Below are 23005 nucleotides of genomic sequence, written 5' to 3'. Positions count from 1 at the left end.
AACATCTTCAGAGCACTTAGGAGGGGTAGCCATTGGACAGACGGCCAGAAAAGCTCATCCCTGGCCTTTCCTCCCCAGGGAATGCACACTCCAACTTCTTGGGTGACCCAGCAGGGTCTGCACAAAGGGAATGGTTTCCTGGGGACTGGGGAGAGCAGGAGCTTCCCAGAAGAGACTCAACTCTTGCAACTGGGATCTCAGAGTGAGACCACTTCCCTTTTATTGTGGGGACCAGAGGTACTAGCAACATCTATGGTGGCACCTCTGGGGATGAGGAAGACAATGTCTACCAAGGTAGAAGTTGAACACTGGGGTCTGCATAGACTCTTCAGGAAGGTATATTTGCTAGAGCTGCTGGCACCAGGAATAAGGATGCTGCACTGTTACCCAACTCTGCTCGCCCAGGTTGTCCTATGACTCTTCTCCTGGATCCTCATGGAAGTGGCATGTCTGCCATGGAACGAGGCCTTAGGTTCACCCAGACAATCCTCTTGTCTAGCCATGGGAGCTAATAATCTTTTGCCAGGGTCTGATGCCCTTTAAGGTGCATTGAGAAATCAGACTGAAGATAGAAACTTTGACTTCTGGGTACAGCAGAGGATGCTCTTTGAACATGTGATTTGGTGTCTAGCTGTATGCCTTGGACATAGGACAAGGATCTATGTGTATTCCACGCTTCCAGAGAATGAAGCTGAGGGAATGATGGACTTTGGTATCAGAGTCTAATTGTCTAATCTGTCCCTTTGTCACCTCTGGAAGTTCATTTAAACCCTACATCTGTACATGGAAATGGGGCAACATCAATAATACAAGTTCAGCTGCTTGTTTTACGTCTTAGGTAGGCATGAAGTCCTTTGCATAGGTGGCATCCTGGTCCTGAGTGATCCACTTTCCACAGCAGGCATCAGCTACCTTTGCCAGCTGGAGACACGTCAGACCTCAAATGTACAGATAACCAAGTGATGGAGGTGGCTGATAGTCACAGCTCTTCTTACTATCAGCTTTGGATGGAAGAAGGGAGACAGGCAGTTTCAGAAAATAGCCTATGAGCCCTGCAGACAGCTCTGTCTCACTCACAGCCTGTGAAGAACCTACTACCTTCCCCACTTTCTTCAAGAAGATGTAAGAGCATGACAAGGCAAATCTCCTCCCCAGGTCTGGCTCCTCTCTGGAACATGTATATTCATGTTCACATTTGTTTCCTGTTGACACTTCTTGTTGGGGTAATTTCAAGGAATTTTTGTACTCATACCCTTCCATATACTATTCTACTGATGGGGTCCAGATTGTACCCTATATTCATTGGCCAGGAGACACAACTGTGGCCAGAATAAGTTCTCATGGGCTTGGAAGGGCAACAAAGTTGGCATTTAGAGGGAGTGCTGGTTCAAGTCTCTGGAGCTATCAGCTGATAACAGACATAGTCAAGCCTATGAATTCATCAGCTTGTGCCCTAACTTATTCTCTGGCCTGTTACTTTTTATCTTCCTGTAGCCACTCATTTAGAAGAGTAAAGAGCCAACTCTGGGTCCCTTTAATGCTCAGCTGCTGGCACCCCAAAGAAGAGTGAGAACTCCGGTGAATGGCCTCTTACCCCTGACTAGACTCTTACCCCTGACTAGACTCTTACCCCTGACTAGACTCTTATCCCTGAATGGACTCTTACTCTTGAATGGACTCTTATTCCTAACTGGACCTTACCCTTGACTAGACTCTTATCCCTGAATGGACTCTTACTCTTGAATGGACTCTTATTCCTAACTGGACCTTACCCTTGACTAGACTCTTACTCCTGAATGGACTCTTACTCTTGAATGGACTATTACTCCTGAATGGAGTCTTACTCCTGAATGGACTCTTACTCTTGAATGGACTCTTATTCCTAACTGGACTCTTACCCTTGACTAGACTCTTACTCCTGACTGGACTCTTACTCCTGACTGGACTCTTACTCTTGAATGAACTATTACTCCTGAATGGAGTCTTACTCCTGAATGGACTCTTACTCTTGAATGGACTCTTATTCCTAACTGGACTCTTACCCTTGACTGGACCCTTACCATTGACTAGACTCTTACCCCTGACTAGACTCTTACTCCTGAATGGACTCTTACTCTTGAATGGACTCTTACTTCTGTCCTAAGAAGGCTATTGTGTGTCCCAGAAGCAGAAATACCTAAAAGCACCATTTCAAGAATATACATTTAGAGCTTTGCCTTGCCCTCTCTTACCTACTAAGTTTAAAATGAAATGATTCCCCCCAAACAGTGGTTGCCACAAGGACCCTGTGGAGACAGAGTGAGCTCTTAGCAAGAACTTTCAACAGTCTCATCTTGATCTCATAGCATGGGTGACTGGTGTTTGCCAATGAGTCAGTTTATGAGAGATTTGTGAGCAGACTTCTGTTTCTCACAGGCTGAGGAGGCAGGCTCGACAAAGGCAAACTGAAGCTAGCTGGATTCCATCAGGGAGCTGGTAGACAGTTTTTTTAGGAATTTAATAACATGCTTTACTGTATAAAATAATGTTTTTTAATTATAGAAAATCCAAATTCCACAAATAAGAAAGAAGAAATACATGTCTTTAATCCCAGCATTTGGGTTTCAGAGGCAGGAGAATGTCTGTGAGTTCAAGGCCAGTCTGGTCTAACTTGCCCATTTCAGGCTAGTTAGGGCTACATCCTGAGAGTCTGTCAATAATAACAAAAGAAAAAGAAAATAAAGAAGAGGAGAATATATATTTCATTAACCTACCACCTAAAGACAACTAATGTTGGCATTTGGAAGATTCTCTTCATTTTTTAAAACATATGTTAGTCATGATAATACAATATGTAAAAATTTGCTCTTGCTTATTTTCATATATATTAGTGTGTAAACATGTTGAGAGATTTCTTTTTCAAAATATTTTTTAGATTTATTATTTTTGTGTGTTAGTGTTTTGCCTGCCTGTATGCATGTGCGCCATATTGGGGAATATTATTTTAAAGTCTGTTGCACTTTTTCCCTACTGCTTTTGTTAACAATTCAAAGATGTGTTCGATTAAATAAAATTAACCTGTGAGCAGGAGGCTGAGTCAGCAAGTAACTGACAGGAAGTGGTAAGGAGGAACCACTTGTAGCCAGGGTTTTTAAAGTGGGCCTGAGAGAAGAACGCTGGGTTTTTTGGAAGACTCCAGCCAAGGGGAAAGGTTAGCTACTTACTATTCAGCCTCTCTGAGGGAGCAGAACTCCACTTAAACTGTTGAATTGTGAGTGCTTTAGATTTAGATAAGTTCACTTAGTAACTTTAAAAGAGGGAACAAAATCCCCTCAGGTTGCAGCCCTTGCTTAAGGGGCAGCCATTATAGATAATAAAAAACAAATAACAACAGCACCACATGTATGCCCGGTGCCAAAGGAGGTCAGAAGATGGTGTCAGATCCCCTGGAAGTGGAGTTACAAACAGTTAGGAGTCACCACAGTCCTAGAGTAAGATATGGGTCCTTTGTAAGAGCAATAAACACTCTTAACTGCTGCCCCAACTCTCCAGCTCCATCAAAAGCTTTCTTTCCCTTGCTCCTCCCTTTCTCTGTCTCTCTGTCTCTGTCTTGTTGATCCTGTCTGTTTTCTGTTTCTCTGTATCTCTCTCTGTCTCTCTCTGTATCTGTCTCTCTGTATCTCTCTCTGTCGCTGTCTCTTTCTCTCTCTCTCTCTTGGTCTCTCTTTCTCTGTCTTCTGGACCCCAGGCTGGCTTCAACTCCTGATTCTCCTGCATCTGCCTCCCACATACTGCTGGGATTACAGGCGTACACTGTCAACACCTGGTCTACGCAGTGCTAGAGATCAAGCACAGGGCCCTGTGCATACTAGGCAAGCATTATACATCCAGATTTGTTTTCTTGAAAGCAGCATCTCGCCATGTAGCCCAGGATAGTCTTGGACACTAGACTCCCCTCCTCCTATCTCCTGAATGTTGGGATCACAGACATGTGACAGCATTGCTACATGTAAACTTCAGGGGATGTAAGTTTTGGTAACTAATACCTTTTGTGAAAGCTGTTTAACCATTTCTGTATGATTGTGCACTAAGTTATTTCTGACTTTTTGTTGATAAAATACTATGAAAAAACATGAAGAACCAAAGCACCCCCATTTCCAGCAAGCCCCTCACCCCAGCTTGAAATAGGCCTGAGTTTCAAAATTCTCAGAGCTGCTGACATAGGTCAAAGTACAAAGTCAGGATGTTTGAAGGACTATCTGGTAGCAATTGATTAACCACAGAATGCCCCAATGCCAGAGGTAATCTATAAAGTTTTGACAAACAACTGGTTAAAACTACAAAGTAAGATAACACAGAAATTCTGAAAAGCCCCTGAACTTGAGCCAATCAGAATTGTACCCATACTAGCACCCCTAAATGATGTAACCTTGTGGTTTTTGCCTTTAAAACCTGAGCTTGCAGAGGAGTGGGCACCTCCTCCAGCCTCTACTATGTTGGACGGCTTGATGAGATCCCTGCCGCTGCTTGAACTACTTCAATAAACCTTGCTTTTGCATTTTGGCGAGTTTGTGTCTCTGGTGGTCTCTTCGGGGTGGGGGGGTGTCTTGCGCCCAGGGCACAACAGAACACCTATGGATATTCAGCTTTTGGCCAGAATCCCAGTGTTGGGCTTGCTGTTTCAGAGGGGACAAACATTCCACAGGTCTTCCTTAAACTGCATTACAGAGTAGAAACTGTGTTGGTAAGGAAACGGACTGGATGGATTCCAAGACTCTGGTAGCACAGTCTTATCCTATTTCTGGGGTCTTCCTTTTCTAGGGTGTTTAGAATCCCAGGCCTTGTACTCAGTGTTTAGCATGCTGAACCACTGGACTACATGCCCAGGCTCCTCTTTTACTTTCTTTCTATACCTGTGAATCTATTAAGACACTGAAGGATAGAGGCTTGGCAAACTCATTTTTCTTTCTCTTTCATTTCCTCCATCCCTTTCTCCCTCCTTCCCTCTCTCTTCATCTCCTCCCCCCTCCCTCTCTCTGCAGGGTTTCCCATAGCCCAGGCTGGCCATGAACTCCTTCTGATTCTCTTGCCTCTGGCTCCCACCTGTGGTATATGTCACTGTGCTCAGTTCATACTGATTTTCCAGTCAGTGAGGTAGTATGTGAAATATTCTCACTCACCTGAAAGGAACTATCTAGGCAGTATATATGAATAATATTTGATTCCTAAATCAAGTACATTTAAGTGTGAGGAGTTATTTATTGTCTGATGTGATTAAAACTCAGAGGTGATATTCATCCAGGTACAGGCTGCTTGCTCCCTAGCCTTTTACTCCCTTTATTTTCTGTTGGCTGCACGATGGAGGGTGTCTTTCCTTTGCTCATAGAAAAATGCCAGAAACCCCATTTATCTTCCCAGCAACGTACCTCCTTCCTACTAGTTCCAGCAAGATTCCAAGATTCCGGTATTTATATTCATGGATTCTAATTAGCCTAATCTGAGTCATGTGACCGGCTGTAAGATATTATGGTGTGTTTTCCCTTAGATTCAGCCGGGAGTTATCTTACATCAACCCAGAGTGAGAAAGTCACCAAAAGAGAACGAGGAACGTGCTATCTGTAGAGAGGGGCTTAAATTACAGCCAAACAAGAAGAGTGTGTCCATTAAAAAGCACTTTCTTTTAGGATATTCTCGGGGGTCCTTTCTAGAGGATGTGAATCTTAAATATGCTGCTACTGCTGTTAATAAAGAAAGGAGCTGAGGACCTGAAGAGATAGCTCAGTCAATAAAGCACCTGACATACAAGGACAAGGACTGTAGTTTCATTTCCAGAACCCACATTTTAAAAATGTTAAGTGTACTGGTGCACACTTGTAATCCCAGCACTAGGGAGGCAGAAACAGAGGGATTTCCAAAACTCAGTAGTCAGCCAATCTAGGTGGCTTGGTGAGTGAGTTCTAGACCAGTTAGAGAATTTGTCTTAAAACAAACAAACAAAAAACTTGTTGGGGGCACTGCCCGAGCTGAGGAATAATACAGCTTAGATAGTTCTTTGGCCTCCACATACACATGCTCAAACATGAATGTGCACCTGTACACATGCATAGGCACACAAGTACACACACACACACACACACACACACACACACACACACACACACACACACACACACCATACTCACACGCATATCTCACACACACAATCATACTCACACACATCTCACACACACACATACACACACACCATATTCACACACATCACACACACACACACACACACACACACACACACACACACACACACACACACACACACACACACACACCATACTCACACAAGCTGAGATCCATCCATGGTGGTTCACTTCCATACTTGTTGCAGGAAAATCTTGAGTTTGAGGCTAGCCTGGACTATATATAGTGAGGCCCTGACACAAAAGAAGAAAATGGAAATAAGAGGGAAGAAGGAAGGCAGGAAGGAGCCGAGGCCTCCTGGCCCTGTAAAGGAATCACATGACTGTTAGCATCAGGCTAAACAGGCCACCACCAAAGTCATTTCTAGAAAACCAAACCCATGTCTTCACTTAGCTAATACGTATTCTCAATTCCTGGTATCCTGGGTGCTGGGGACATGATTCCCATGCAACCTGCCTTCTGGTTTAACCTTTTGAGGGATGCGATGAATTGCCTGAAATGTCTGGATGCAGCCTGGCTGTCCTCAGGCCATGCATAGGTTTATTTACAGTTGGAATGGCACAATGCTGTTCTGCCTGGCTGGGCTGTAATGCTGAGGCACTTAAGCTTCACTACTGGAAAAAAAAAAAAAACCAAAACACAACACCAAACAGCTTTTCCGCTAGCCCCAATTTGTCTGCAATGTTTGTGCTGAAGATTGTCTGGTTGGCCGATTCAACTGAAATGCAGCAGAAATGTAAAATAGAGCACATGCAAGAGCAGGTATAAATCGATAAACTAAATCCCATCAAACGGAGAGAGCTTCTCTGGCAGCCTTGCAAAGTATTTGCATAACCTAATTTCCCACACCAAGATCTTTGCTGGTGTTTAAATCGCCCCAATATAGAGTAGTTATTTGTGCGCTTGCTTGAATAACAGTTATTTTAAAATTCACCTGAATATCCCAATAAATTTCTGTGTGGTGTTTATCCCATAGCATGAGACCATGGAACACTGACCAAACTCGCTGTGCTGAATTGGTCACGAAGGGTCATTTTTTCAGCTAATGTCAGTTACACCGTGTACCAGGCTCTGTTCTGGGTGTTCCTGGGGCAACTGAAGAAGTCACCAAGAACAAATTGTTCAGAACACAATGCCTTTGAGTTTTAGCAAGGTCAGCAAGTGTGGAGTCAGAAGATTGGAGGAGAGTTCGCTTGTCTTCACTGCCACATGCTGGCCATGTGGTCTGGACTGGTTGACAAATCTTACAGGCTTCACAGTGGTGTTTTCTAACCTGAGAAGTAGAGGCGAGGAAAGGCAATGTGAGAAGCTTGGGAGCCTATGTGATGAGCTCCCTGAGGCATGCCTTCAGGGCCCCATCCCCACTTCGTAGCTGTGTCATGTGTGTGATCTTGGTGTTTGCACCCATCAAGTGGGCTTGTATGAAGTCCAGCTTAAAAACTCTTGAGATGATGTGTTATCAATGCTAGCTTTATGCCTGGCCTGAAAGTAGACTTCATTAACTGAGAGCTGCCTTGTCTGTTGTTACAGTAGTAGGCTCTGAACTCACTCATTTGACATCAAGCCTGTTCTGTGCTGGGGCAGAGTTGGGAATGGACAGCTAGGTCTCACCACTAAGGAACTGGAATCCTAATGGAGAAAGACAGGTGTTACATTATTAAGCAAATCATCAACATAAATAATACAGGCTCAAAGAGCGATGCCTCTATTAAAAAAAAAAAAGGTAGAAAGATTTAACATGCAAGGAGGGGAGTCTTTACATGGGGCACACTTTGCCTAAGAGGTGAATGCTAGATGACACCATTGTGTCAGAGACCAGAAGACAGGTTTTCAAGGCAGAGCAGACAGCTAGCTCCAAGGATCTCAGCACAGAAGTGATCTCATCTTGAAGGGACAAAAGGGAAGCTAGCTTGTGTGACTAGAGGGTGTGGCAAATAGGGAAATGGCATAAGAACTGGGGTGGTGTTGGGGAGCAGGATGCAGCTCAGTGGTAGAGCACTTGCCTAGCATATAGTTGGTGACTTTGAACTTCTGATTCTCCTGCCCCTTCTCCCCACATGCTGAAATTTCTGGGGAAATCATGCCCAGTTTGTGGTGCTAGGGGGTTGAACCAGGGTTCCCTGCATGGCAGGCAAGCACTCTAGCAACTGAGGTCCATCCCAGCCTCTTTTCAATATTATTTGCTCTTCACAGCAGAGGTAGGTGGCAGAAAGTCCTTTAATTAAAAAAAAAAAGAAGGGGGGCAATTTCATAGTTTCATCAACTTGTCATAAACGTAAATATCCCTGAGAAGAGAGAATCTCAACTAAGGAATTGCCTCCACCAGAGTGGCTTATTGGCATGTCTGTGGGACATTTTCCTGATTCCTGATTGATGTGGGAAGTCCCAGCCCACTGCAAGCAGATACGCCTGGGCTGTATAAGAAAGGATGGAGAAGAGGGAGGTCATACAATTTCACCACCACATTAAATATGAGCCCTCTAAGGAGACATTAGGTTTCCAAGATGTTTTCGATTAGGATACATTTCTTTATGATAAAATTCCTGTTCTGTCATAAAAACAAGGTTTTTGAAAGATAGGATTTAAGATAGGTAGCCAAAAATCTGTCTCACTTTTGCTCACTAGGTGAACATTATTTTTCTCGGATCTGATGGTGTTGGATGACTAGGGTACGGATAGATTTACCAGTTTAACAGCTCTCTTCCTGACCCCCCCCCCCCACAAAGGCTACAACCACCTTGGCAGCTCATTAGTTCATTAGTTAAGTTTCCTGTTAAAAATACAGAGAGGTTTGCCTTGTTCACAGGCTTCATAGTAAAGGACAAACAGGTTTCAGATGTAACTTCCCACTTAAGGTATGGAAAGATGTTTCAGATTTCTGTCCCATTTCTATGTTATTATTACACTAGAATTTGGGAGGTTCGGAGATTTTGCATTGATAAATGTAGTTTTGTTAAACTAATAGAGCACTAACTAGGAACAGTTTTCAGAAGTTCTTAAATTTCTGTGTATTTTACTGGACCCAGCTTTTAGAACTGCATAGGCGCTTTTTCAAGCATTACTGTATTATCTCCAGCCACATATATCAAAACCCTGTTGAAATGCCAACTCCTCCCCCTCTGAAACAGGTTAGCATTAAAGAGCCTGCAGGTATGTTCAACTCTGTTCTCTTCCCCTGCTCCTCGGCTTTCTTTCCTCCCCCTCCTTCACTTGCTTAACCTCCTTTATTCAGTAAATTTCCTCTGGTTGTCTTCTAAGTATAGACTTAAAGATATGTTTCATTGGGCTAAAAGCAGGCCCTAGGAAAAAATATTTTAACCCAAAAACATAGCCTTTCCTATGATACCAAGGCATGTCTGTTCCAGCTGTTTTACAGACACCTGCATGTTCCTGGGGAAAGAGTTCTGTTGCTGTATCAAGGAATCTAGCCTGGAGAAACTAATATCAGTCTCTAGAGCCCCTCTTTGACCCCACCCATCTTTGAGCTCATATTTTACAGGTCCACTCCTCCTGCCAGACATGTGCCAAGGCTAACCCACAGGGGGCCCTCCAGATATGTTAGCCCCCACACCAGTTCCAAGAACACGAACCAGGCAACTGGTAGGCTGACTTCACCCACATGCCCACTCACAAAAAGCTCCATTTTCTCCTAATTTTTGTTGGCACCTTTACAGAATGGATAGAGGCATTTCCCACCTCCAGGAAACAGTAGCTGTGATGACTCAAGTACTCCTTGAACACATCATCCCTCAAAGATTTGGCATGCCATTCTCCTAAGCTCCTGGGACATTAGTGCTGGTACCATCTCTCCAGGCTCTAGCAGGCACCTAACCAGGATAAATGATCTGTCCAGCAAAGGGGACCCACCACCCTATGGTTGTCCAAATTGTCCCAATGAAGAGCCTATGTGCTCTTCTGTCTTGCTTATTCATCTTTGCCAGTATAACGAGGGCACATCTCTGTTCCATTCTTACTGGCAACCTCCACTTTCCCCACGGCTAGTCCCATTCACAGGGCCAGTGATAACAACCTATTTTTTCTCCTAGCAACTTGTCTTCTCTGCTCCCTCAAAAAACAGATCCCTGAGGTCTCCAAGAAGGCAGTTAACTGAATGCTTCTTCACCCACACCTTCCACTGAGTATGAGCCCACTGACTCCCTATTCCCCCTCCCCATGTCATCCCATGCCAGCAGAAAATAGTCAGACTTGAACCAGAGCCCATATGTCCAAGAAGGTTGGGATGTTCAGTTGGAAACTCTGCTTGAGCCCCACCCCCCATTCCAAACCCTGCCACTCTCAGAAAGCCTAGCAAGTGGCAGCTCCCTCCCCAGATCTGCTCAAGACTGCACCTACAGGGTATTTAAGCTCTGGTCCCTAGACCTGCCATGTGATTTTTTTCTTCCTTCCTCCCCCGCCTCATTTCTGGGGGGCTTGAGAGTCACCCAAGAGTACTCGGCTCATTAAACCTGGACTTTTAATTCAGCTTGATCTGACTTATTGTGTCGTTGGAGAAACTGAGATCCAAAATGCCTATCAGCTAGTTTTTATAGTGCTCCACTACTGGAGGAGAAAAATAATCATTAATTTTTTCCAGCTGTGAACCTATTGAGCTACAATAATAGCTGGTCTGGCAAGATGTGTCCACTGGTGTAATAGTGGCATGAGCATCACGGAAGTAAGCAATCACTGTCTGATTAAATTCAAGTGCTACCCTACAAGATAAAATCCATAAGAGGCATCATTACTGGCTAAGAGGCTGTGACTAAACAGCATAGGCCCTAGAGGAGAATCTATTATTATTATTATTATTATTATTCTGAACTCCAAGTGCTCTGAAAAAGCAGCAACACACCTTTTTTTTTGTTGTTTTGTTTTGTTTTGTTTTGTTTTGTTTTGTTTTTCATGCCTGGGTCAGCAACATACTCTTAACTGCTTAATTCATAATAATTCATCACGCAAATTGACTCAAGGACAGAAATCACATGATCATCTCTATTTACATGGAAAAAAGAGTGATAGAATCCAATATCCCATGATGAAAGTCATGGAGAGGCCAGTGGTTGATGGATCTACTTCCACATAATAAAGGATATATATGACAAATCTGTCATTAAATGAAAAAAGCTCAAAGCATTCCCAAGAACATGAGTAAGACAAGGGTGTCCACTCACTTTACCCTATTTAATAGTGCTTGAGGTCTTAGATAAAGCAATAAGACAAGAGAATGAAAGGTATACAAATAGGAAGAGAAGAAGTCTAAGTATCTCTGTTTGCAGATGATATGATTCTATCCATGAGAGACCCTAAAGATGAACATAAAATGCAAGACAGCAGGCTACAAAATTAACATCCAGAACTCATCAGCCTTCTTATCTACCAATGGCAAACTACTGAAAAAGAAATGGGGAAGCAATCCCATTCACAGTATCCACCAGTCTCCTCCTTAACGGTATACTGACCGTCTTTCCCCTGCACTTTTAAGTGTCCTTTTACTTCCTTTGCACATTTGTCAAGGTTCTTTCTTTCTTCTCATAGAATAACGTCTCCCTTCCTCATCCCCACTCCTTTTCTTTTTCTTTTCTTATTCTGGCTCTCTCTTCCACTGGGTCATAAGAAGGCTTCTTCTAGCCTGCCTCCTTACCCAGAAGTCCCACTGTATTATTGAGTAGAACAGATTAGAAATTAGTTTTTCAGTGTTGTGGATCAAACCCAGGTCTTTGCCCATGCTAGGCAAGTGTCCTAATGCTGAACCAAAACCCTAGTCCTGTTTTGTTTTGTTCTTTGAGATAGCTTCTCAGTAAATAGCTCAGGTTGGCCTTGAAGTCATGATCCTTTTGCTTCAGCTTCCTGCATGCTGGGGGACACAGGCATGCATTATGTGTGGCTGTTTAACACCATTTCGGATACATTCTAAGCGTTAAATGAATGGCTCTGGAAAGAGCATCGTAGTTGTGTTGTACTTCTATGTCAGAGGAAAAGATCTCTCAGTGCTTTTTATCTTGGGGTGCTTGTTCCTCAAAGCCATTAATATCCACCTGTCAACTCATCCGCTGGGCCAAAGGAGCAAGTTTCTTATTCATTGCCCTGTTCCTGCTTAGCCTAAAAAAAGCCAGGTTCCCTCCTTTACTAGCACCACTAGACAGATACCTAATCAAGTTATTGTTTTTCTGTAGGACTTTGTTTCTTTACCGGTAAAATAGGTCAAGGCTATCTATGATGATTATATAAGATAATGCATGCAGAATACTTAGTACATTCTTTAGCAAATGTCAAACACTTGAAAACATTAAACAACTGCTACTTACTCCTTTATTCCTGTAAAGCATACTCATTGAGCACTTACTATACATAAAAATGTTCAAGCCAATGAGATGAAAAAGGAACTAGGCCTGGTAGTGCAAATGTAATCACAGCTACTCGGGACGTTGGGGCAGGAGGATTGCCAAGTATAAAACCTTCCTGAGATACAAAGTGGGTCCAAGGCTAGTTTGGAAAATTTAGTGAGATCTTGTCTCACAATAAAAAAATCAAGGGCTGGCTAGTAGGCTTAATGGGTAAAGGAGCTTGTGCCCAAGCCTGTTAGCCTGAGTTCAATGCCTGGATTCCATCTAAAGGTAGAAGGAGAGAGCTGACTTGGTAAAATTTTCCTTTGACATCCACACATATGCTGTGGCACAGTGCCACCCTCCTATTAGTAATAGACAAACCAAAGTTTAAAACAAAATAAAATAAAAATGGACTGGGGATGTAAGTCAGTGGTAGATACTTGTCCAGATGTACAAGGCCCTAATTCCAATTTCCAGTAATGAAAAGAAAAGAGGGAAGGGAAGGAGGGAGGGATAAGGGAGGAGGAGATAAAAGGGGAAAGGAAATACAAGAGAAACAGTGCATGGGAAGACATTTATGTTACCATTGCTACCATGTCATGAACACCAGCACCTCACTAAAAACTAAAGATTTTTATTTATTATATTACTGGTGTACACACACACACACACACACACACACACACACACACACACACTCCAGGCATGAAGCACATCTACATGTCAGAGGACTACTTTTAGGAGTTGATTCTTTTCTCCATCTTGATTTTGAGGCAGGTCTCTCTTGTTTCTACCATGAATCATTCTCCAGGCCAACCGGACCATACAATTCATTCATATCTCCTGTCCTTGCCTCCCACCATGCAGTAGAAGTGTACACCATCACATCAGCCTTTTTGTGTGGGTTTCATGGATTGAAGAGTGTACACCATCACATCTGGCTTTTGTGTGGGTTTCATGGATTGAGGAGTGTATGCCATCTGGCTTTTGTGTGGGTTTTGTGGACTGCACTCAGATGGCAGTCTTGCATGGTACCTCCAGTGGCCGTCCACAAGCCCAGCGGCCTCATTTTTAAACCCTTTGCAATCCTATGGAAGTATTTTCTTTGCAAAGGGGTAAATGCACTTTTGTCTTTTAAAGTCCAGAGACCTAGAATTTACACCCACCCCACCCTAATCCTTTTATATGTGCTTCTTCAAGTGCTTGGCCCAGAGCATCATTATCGACCATCAAGTTCAAGGGCTTGCATGATATACTAAGCTTCTTATATTGAAAATCTAGCTCAAAAAACAAGATTTCCCTTCTCTTCACAAGGCTGGATTTTTTGACTTTGATATATCATTTATGCATCTCATCCATTATTGACGCATTACAGCTCTTACATGAAGCAGCAACCTTTTAAAAATCAAAACGACTCTGTCCTGACCCGTTTCTTATCCATACTCTTTTCAGAGCACAAGAAATTCCTGCCTGCAGAATTCTCTGGGAGGCTTCCTTTTCTTGCGGACAAATGGCAGAAAGACCCCCACACAACCTGAGTGCTCCTATTTGGTGGAGAAGCTTCGAGTACGTGTCTCATTTTAAATTCTGAAGTGCAAATGTCAGGTAATGAAAGTATCAGCAATGACTTAAATGTGGTTAAATATGGAAACTCGGCATAAAGTCAGTGTTTATTTGCAGCCAGTGACAGTGATAGGGCAGGAGCCCTCCCGATAAGTGGCTTTCAGCCATCGTTAATCGGCTGATAGATGGATAGGAGAGAGGCTGGTCACAGAGGATGCCGTCTCACCCTCTGTAATGGAACAGGCTTGTCCATCTCACAGAGGGCGAGAGGGAGACCACGTGTGCTGCTGATTCCATTATTCTGCTCAGAGCAGCCTTTGAGGCTGAGAGGAGAAGGCAAAAACATCAAGAGACCTTGACCCGAATCGTTGTGGAAACTCAGAGACTCTCAGGATGTCAAAGCTAGATGGGGTTCTTGGTGATCATTTAGGCCAACCCCTGCATTTTTAGATGAGGAAATTTCCATGCGTCACTGTACACTAGCATTTATTAATCAGCGCACATGTATTCATTCCCTGCGTAAAACCCTTTGGCTGGTTGCCCATTGCCCTTACGGTGGGTCTTTATTTGGGTCTGCCTTCTGCTTTCTGCTTCTGTTACCTCTCTGTCTCTCCCCATTTCAATGAGACTTGTGGAGCAAAGGGCTCCTGGCGGGTTACCCTGCTTGCTGTGGTAGCTTTTGTAGAGCTTTAGTGTCTGTTGAATGCTACCAGTGCGACCTCTTCCCTGACCCCCGATAATGGCAGGCTGCTCTCCCCTTACCTTGTCTCCTTACTCCTCCCTCACAACCACACCACTAACACACTTGCCTTCTTTCTCATCTGTTCCTTACTTGACCATTCAAGGGCATTATGTACCCACCATTTGTATGAACTCTGCAGAGTTGCCTGCATGCAGTTGGTGCTCTACATGGCTGCTGACTGAGTAGATAGCTCATTACATGCCAACCACAGTGGTAGACATCAAGAATGAAAACCCTCGCATGACACAGCCCTGTTCTGGAAATCAGTCTAGTCCATTCAAATCGCTCATAACTTTTTCCCCCTGGGATATTTTTTGTCCAGTTTGCCAAATTTGAAGCAGGCACATTTTCATTAGTATTGAGAAAAATCTTAAAAGAACTTAGAAATTCCCATTTCTTGCAGCAATGCTTAAGGATAAGAGAGCAGATACAGGGAATTTTAAGTAGGCTCCAGTTAAGCCGCCCCCTCCCCAATGATAAGAAAAGCTCAAGTTCATTGTAAGGAAGAACCACTTGCAGGACGACCTGAAGATGAATATTTTCTCTGATCCGGCCTAAGAGAAAAGTATGAGAAATAGGAGCCTGCTGAATGTTCGGGCATGGGAGGGACCTGGAAGGACTAGCCATTCCTCTTACTGCAGGGAAAATGGCACGCCAGAGACAGGCAACTGGCTCACATAGGACCACAAGGTGAGTCAGTGGCCACCATGAGCCCTCGTGCCTCACATGTGCTCCTTCTGGAACAGGATACCTCTGAAGGCATAAGGATGTCAGGGGCGGGGCTGAGTCTGCAAATGGAGCTTACACCATTCGACATAGGTGTGACTTACAGGTGCCCGGCATCCTCACCCCCTTTAGCTCACGGGCTGGGAAGTCCTTTTATTGCCTTATTGTAGCTGACATGGTTCCTAGTTCAATTTTCATGTGCCAGTAATCTTCAGTTTCCCAAACTATCAGTTACTTAACAGAACAATCCATGAAGTCAGTGAGTTCATGGTGCCAGATTTCCTAGAAAGACAGGCAAAGTTGCAGCTCATGCCCATGGGACTATGTGCAGGTACTTGCAGATGCTAGCTATCAACTATTTTCATAGGTAATTAGCTGCAGGTGAGAAAACTTTTATTGAACACTTACTGTACGTCTGGGCTACAAGAGAGGGTACAGAAATGAATAAGATACACTGACCCACAGGTCCAAGTGGGCATCAGAGGGTGAACAATGCCTCATCTCTCATCATGAGCTTCCATCCCAGTACAAGGAGTTTCTGGCCTCAGCTTAGGCTGAACATGTTTAACTTGTAAGTATATTTGTAATAACAATTCTCCTACAAAAATAATAAAGCCAAGGAGAGAATTTTCACTTGTACTTGCTGTCATGCCAATATTTGAAAAATTTCAGATTTGGGAGCATTTGGGGCTTCATATTTTCACATTAAGGCTGCCCAGCATGAATATGTGTGCCTCTGTGAAACACATATGCATACATATATGTATTTAGCTTTGCCTGTTCCGGAGGGTTTTTTGGTGGAAAGATGTACTATACACTCCTCTGCAACTCACTTCTTCAACAGCATGTTTTAACGATTTGTTCAGATTGATTCATGTTGTGGTTTATTGGATGCTGTTGCTACTGACTCTCCCATGCATGAGTGTATCAGTATCTATTCATTCTGTTTCTAAAGGGAATTTGGATTGTTTCAGCACAGCGAGCAGTGCTGTGGGGGACATTCTTGAGAACACACATTGCTGCACTGTGTAAGTTCCCCAGAGTAAACACAGTCGGTGGAGTTACTAGACTTTCCTGCACTGCATGTATTCATCTTGATACTGCCAATGTGTTTGCCAAATGATCTGCACCAATTACATTGGTTATTTTGTGGTGCTGTGGATAGAACCCAGGGCCTTGCACATCCATCATTTATCACTATGCTCTTATAACTGTCCCCAGAGCCAGCACTGGAGAACGTGAATGACAAGGAGTGTTTGCCATGAGTAGCAATCAGGGCATGATGTAAAGGCAGCCCCCGACACACAAGTGGAAACATTGCCTTCTCAGAGTTTCCACACAGTTAAGGAAGGCACAGCCACTTGTTTACCACTGTTCTCTTTTCTACTTTACCCCAATCCACTTGACAAGTTTCTTACCCATTGCGATAGCCTAACTTTCAGGTAGCATGCCCACTTGCTTCTCTCTGCTCACTGTTCTGTGGACATGTTCATATTGTAAAAGTTTCCTATCAACTGCATGAGCCCAGCAAGACAGAACAAGTCAGACCTTGTAACTCATGGCAGGGAGCAAGGATAAGCAAGCCTAGGATCCATGATAAGGTACGCTCCCAAGGGACAAGGAAGATGCCTCATGTCATTCCACAGTGGGGGAACCTCAGAAGCACTCTGTCCTGTGTTTATGTGCCCTGGGTACCGCTTGTCTTACTAATCACAAGCATTGTCCAATTTGTACCTCTTCTTGTTCTCACAGGGGGCTGTGTTCCCAGTAGACTTCCCCAACCAATAGAAATGGAACTGAAGTAACTGTGATACGAAACAATAAGCTAAACAGTGAGTGAAAGTACAATCAACCCTTTCCTCACCAAGTTGCTTATGATCTAAACCACTTCCCCTTCTAATAGCTCCTAGGGCTACTAGCCCAAGAATAACCCTATCGATAGTGAGCTGGGCCTCCCATACCAATCGTCAATCAAGAAAATGTGCCACAGGCTTACCCACAGGCCAACCTGGTGAGGTTATTTTTCTCAGTTGAAGCTCCATGTTCCTAGATGACTCTGACTTGTGTCAAGTTGACATAAAACGAACCATTACAGAGAGGAAGAAGAGACACCTGAGTCATGTTTGACCAAATCCATGTGGTGAGTATTTTGTGCAGATAGCAAAAAAATAAAAAATAAAATAAAAATTCTTTCTCTTTTTTAAAGTTTCTGTTTCACAGGCCCTTTTCCAGTCCCTGAGTTACGGGACTTCTGAAGATGGATAGAAGCAGTTGGTGGGGTAGATATGGTCCTAAGAAGCAAAGCCACATGGCTGGCCTCAGAAGAGAGATGAGAAGCATGTAACAATTATATCCACACCTCAACTGATATTAATAAATGGAGTCCCCAGCCTGTAATTATCACAGAACATCACCATTAACTTGACTTGAAGATATTTTAACATGTGGTCTTCTGTATGAACATAAGAAAACCCTCTGAATATTCCATTCAAAATAAGAGTTTCAAAGTTATCACCAGACACCTCCTAAAAGATGCTGATTTCTTAGAATGATATAAGTATTTGACTTGTAATTGGATACAGGTTGATTATAATTCTCCTGATACTAGCTTCCCATAAATTGTTTGGCTGCCATTCTATTACACATCTTTTCTTTCTTCTTTCCCATCTTTACCCCTTCCTAAAGCTCAGGCATTTCATACAGCATAACAGAAGTTGTGAGTTATTTCCAATATCCTGCCTATTTTTTCAGTAGATCCCTCAAATATTTTCTAAGAATATAGTTGTCTACCTAAAAACTACATTTCCAGCCTCTCTTGCTGCTAGCATAGCTATGTGATCTTTTTTTCCCTAATGGTACATTAATTAGGAGGTATGTTCAAATTTGGGGGATTTAATTAAAGAGACTCAGACCTTGTCTTTCCTCCACTTCTTTCCTCTACACTTGCTTCCTAAATTTAAAGTGCGACAGAAACAAACTTCATTATTGGTTGAACTACTGTAGTTGGGCATCTATTTGCTATAGTAGCCTGATATGTTTCCTAACTAAAGCTACAGACCTAGTTTGGCTTCATGCTGGTTCCAGACAGCTGGCATCTTTAAAGCCAGCTAGAGGAAAACTTAGGATGGAGAAAACAAGCGACAGACCAGAAATCAACCTGGAAACTCCCCTACATATAACTTTTGCTGGACAAGAATCTTAAAGAACTGAAGAGCTCGACAGGAGCATATCTCATGGGTGGTATATCTTAGCTAGAAGAAATGAGGACATGCTGGGCAGTGGTGGTGCACGCCTTTAATCCCAGCACTCAGGAGGCAGAGCCAGGCGGATCTCTGTGAGTTCAAGGCCAGCCTGGTCTACAGAGTGAGATCCAGGACAGGCACCAAAACTACACAGAGAAACCCTGTCTCAACAAAAACCAAAAAGAAAAAGAAAAAAGAAATGAGGATTGGAGAGGTCCCAGTGGAAGTCAGATAGATCTGGGTACATTTCTTAGCTTTTTGGATTTGGGTAGCTTTTAGCATGTTTTATCAGTTTCCTCTTTTATCAAGCATTTACAATGATTTTTTTTTTTTGCCTTTGTGTGTGTGTGTGTGTGTGTGTGTGTGTGTGTGTGTGTGTGTGCCTATCTTGAGAATGAAAGAGGACCACAATGTTGAAATAAAGGCACTGAGCAAATGAAAAACAAACCCCTTCTGTTGCCAGCTTGTTGGGGATCTAAAGCAAGTCACACCATCCTTCCAAGCCTGTCACTTTCTGCTGCCAGCTTGAGTATCTTTGAGTCTTTTCCTGTTCAGATGTGGCTCAACCAACCAGGCTAGCATGTTGTGTAGAGACAAAGCAACCACTGGAGCTGGCTTGATGAACACTGATTCCCGAGACCTCACTGGCACTCTGGAGTTGGTGAGTCGTGATTGAAACCTGAAATGACTCATGGTAGGAACACCACGTAAATGGGCGAGCCCTGTGCACCACACTTCCCACCCAACCCTGCAGGATGCCAGCTGCTGAGCATTTATCTGATAAGTTTTTTATTTTGTTGTTTGATTTTTTTGGTTTGTTTATATTTGATTTTTGTTTTGTTTTGTTTGAGACAAGGTCTCTCTACATAGCTCTGATTGTCCTGGAACTCGCCAGGTAGACCAGGCTGGCCTGGAATCATAGAGATTCACTTGCTTCTGCATCCTAAGTGCTAAGACTAAAGGTGTGTGTCATCATCCTGGGCATGCTTCTTACTACAAAGAAAGGTAAATGGAGTCATTATATTTCCATGGTTCTCAAGGCAACAAATACAACCATTAGAACTTAACGTGGGAGACGAAAGTCTGTTTATGATGTACAAAAGACCGGGAGGGAAGCATTAAAAGTTACTCAACTGCTGGATCCCGGGTGCCCTGGTCCAGCTCTGAGTTGTAGTAAATGGGCCCCTTGTGGCATGAAGGAGTTAGGAACTCTCCCTCAGTGACCAACTTACCCAGCCTTGTTGTGCTGCTGTTACCTTGGGTAAGCCATTTTATAATTTAATTAAAACCAGAGGCACCAGATAATGGGCTGATGGTGCTGGCAGGCAGTCCTGGAGAAGAGATAGGCTCCAGGGAGTAGGAGAAAGGTCGTCTACGGCACCAAGCGATCAGGAGCAGTTGTTCAATTATTCTAGTTAATCCAAACAAAGTAGATCACTAAGGGCCTGATTCACTGAGCTTAGTGAGAGAGATCTGGGCTTGGAAAACGTTTGGAGATGCTGAACCTGGGGATACTACCCACCTTCTCATGCCACTAATTACAGTGTCCAAAGTGTGTTTTAGGGAACATCAGTTCTTTATCATACTGGTGTTGTCCTAGTCCCGACCCCGAAAAGATCTCATAGCTAAATGAGTTTGGGAAACACTGACATTGCCAATAGTGAACAGGTTTCCTTTCCTATACTACTTCTCAGAGGTTTTAATGGGCAAGAGAATTTCTCATATTGTTGGAGTGCTGGGTCAGATTTTTCTGTTTCCAGTCAGTATGCAGTCCTGATGCTCACAACTAATAGTATAGCTTGTGCCATGTGCAGATTATTCAAATGCTCAGTAGTCACCCAACTTAGTCAAACCTTGTTTTATGAGCCAAGCTCATGCGTTATGCCCTTGGGTGGTGCAGCAATGTCCAGTCCTGGTAAAAAGTCCCCAGATGACTTCTCTTGGTTTTTGTTTTTGTATTTACTGTGCCATAGTCCAGGACTAAACTGTGACTCGGTGTTTAACACTGTACTAAAGTCCCTAGCTAATTCTGTTCCTTAAACAGTCTTTCTGCCCTAAAGAGCCCTCCTCTCTCACAGCGGGGTACCCAAGTTCAAGCAGGTCCATAGTATTCAGGTACTGGGGAAAGCTCATCCTTGGTCAAGGCTGAGCATCTGTACCCACAGGGTAACATTTCTGACCACCCAAAATGCAACGAGAGTTGAAGATCCAAGAAGGAGGGAAGTAGCAAGAAGGGTCTGGGAGTATGCCCAAAGTGGTGATATACTCATGTGAAAATGGGCTTACATAGCCAAGTATAGCAAGATGAAGAAGAAATAAAACAATCTGAAACTCCAGATGTAAAAGGCCAGTCTTGGACAAGTCCCCCAATACTAAGGAAAACAAGGTTTCTTTGGCTTGCATTTGTCCTTTGCAGACTCAAAGAGGCAGGAAACCTTCAAGTATGGCTTCCACAAAAAGAGTACAAATGGAAAGAACTCCAAAGGCCCCCAGTGCTCTCTGGGAAGCAATTTGCACAGTCAGTCTGGGACTCACAGATGAAGGGACACGTGTCTGTTAGACTCGGTGGCCTTTAGCCAGCACAGAGGCCGTGGGACTCAGATACGTCTCCTGCCTCCAGCACTGTTTCTCCAGAGCTTGGCAGGTGGGGCCCATGGATGACACAGCCCCCCTTCCCTTCCTTTGCCTTTCCTGGAGAGTTTGCCTCCTGCATCCACAGGGGAAGTCATGTGTAAACAGAAAGTCCCAGCTTCCAGGTCAAGCTGCTGTCAGAATTTCCCCCTTCTCTCCGAAATGCTCACAGTCCCTGCCAGCTCTTTATTGTGTACCTGTCAGAAGTGGCTCGTTCTAATCTCTCTGCATACAGATTCCCTCCTCAGTGACAGTGTCACTGACCCAAGAAGTCCCTGGAATCAGGCTGTCTCTTTCCAAGCAAACATAGTTATGGCTGGATGGTTTTCCTCACTCTCGCCAATCAGGTCTTCAGTATGAGGAGCGACTTCTACATCAGCTGGGCCCATGTGCTGATATAGGGAAAGATGTTTGTGGAAGGAGCCTGTCATGCAAACGGTGCAGGAGTTACCCATGATGCCCTACTTCTCAGTATGTTCCTACCACCAAGAATCTAATACTGATCTAGAGATGCAGAGTGGGCTGGGCATTGGTCCAGTTGCCTTCTGGGGTCTCTTGCCTAGTAGAAGTATTCAGCCTATGTGTTAGGAGGTGAAAGGCAAGTAATTTGTATAGAAATGGAAAGGAACGAGGAGGATGTAGCATCTCATCAAGTTAGGAAGGAGAGAATGAACAGTACATTGCCTAGAAATCACAGATGAGGACTGAGAAAAGAAGTGATTGGTAATCATGACACCTGGGCAAGGCAACCAAGTGGTCAAATGTTGGTATACACACTGCACATTGCACATCCCTGGAGTTGAGGTCATCATTCACAGTTTTGTCTGTGTGGATGATCCCTAGAGTTGTACCATGCCTTACCTGGGTAGCTTCTGGGGACAGCCCCACTGGTGAGAACTCTGCCAGCCAAGGGATGAAGGCAGAACCCCATCATCAGCTGTGAGAGTGAATAGAGATTAGGTAGGGGCCAGAGCCCATGAAGACGCCCCTTGAAAGGTGTTTGGAAGTTAGGGAAAGAAAGGAAAATGTGACTATAGAAGCTTGAGGAAAGAACCATCACGATTTCCACTTGAATTATAGACTGGGCTTGAGAGTCTGGACCTGACTTAGGGAAGGGGAAAATTAGCAAAGTGAGAGCTGTGACAGATGAGGAGGCAGATGGAGGAAGAAGAACCCAGTCACTCAGAGACAAGTATTTGAGTCTCTCTACCCTTTGCTGGACCATGGCTGTGGAGAAAGGGCAGCTTCCAGACTCACAGAACGAATATTGCTTACGTAAACAATGCATGTGGCAGGGAGAGAGTACTTGGATAGCCAATGAAGAGTGGAGTTGGAATGGACTTCCTTGATGAGATGACTTTCGTGTGAGCTTAGTGCCAAGTAAAGACCAGGACAAAGGTCATTCTTGGCAGGTGGGAATAAACTTAGGACTTTAAGACACAGGGAGAACCCAGCATGGTTGGATCTGGAGCCAGCAGAGGCATGAAGTGAGACCAGGGCATCAGGCAAGATAGACCTCTCAAAGTAAGGTCTTAGTCAGCTTCCCAGCCTGCAAGAGTGAACACTTCCAATGTGAGTAAAAGCCTTCTTCTAAGTCAGCC

This window comes from Onychomys torridus, chromosome 4 (assembly GCF_903995425.1).
Source record: "Onychomys torridus chromosome 4, mOncTor1.1, whole genome shotgun sequence".
Classification (NCBI taxonomy): domain Eukaryota; kingdom Metazoa; phylum Chordata; class Mammalia; order Rodentia; family Cricetidae; genus Onychomys; species Onychomys torridus.
This window is presented reverse-complemented; position numbering follows the sequence as displayed.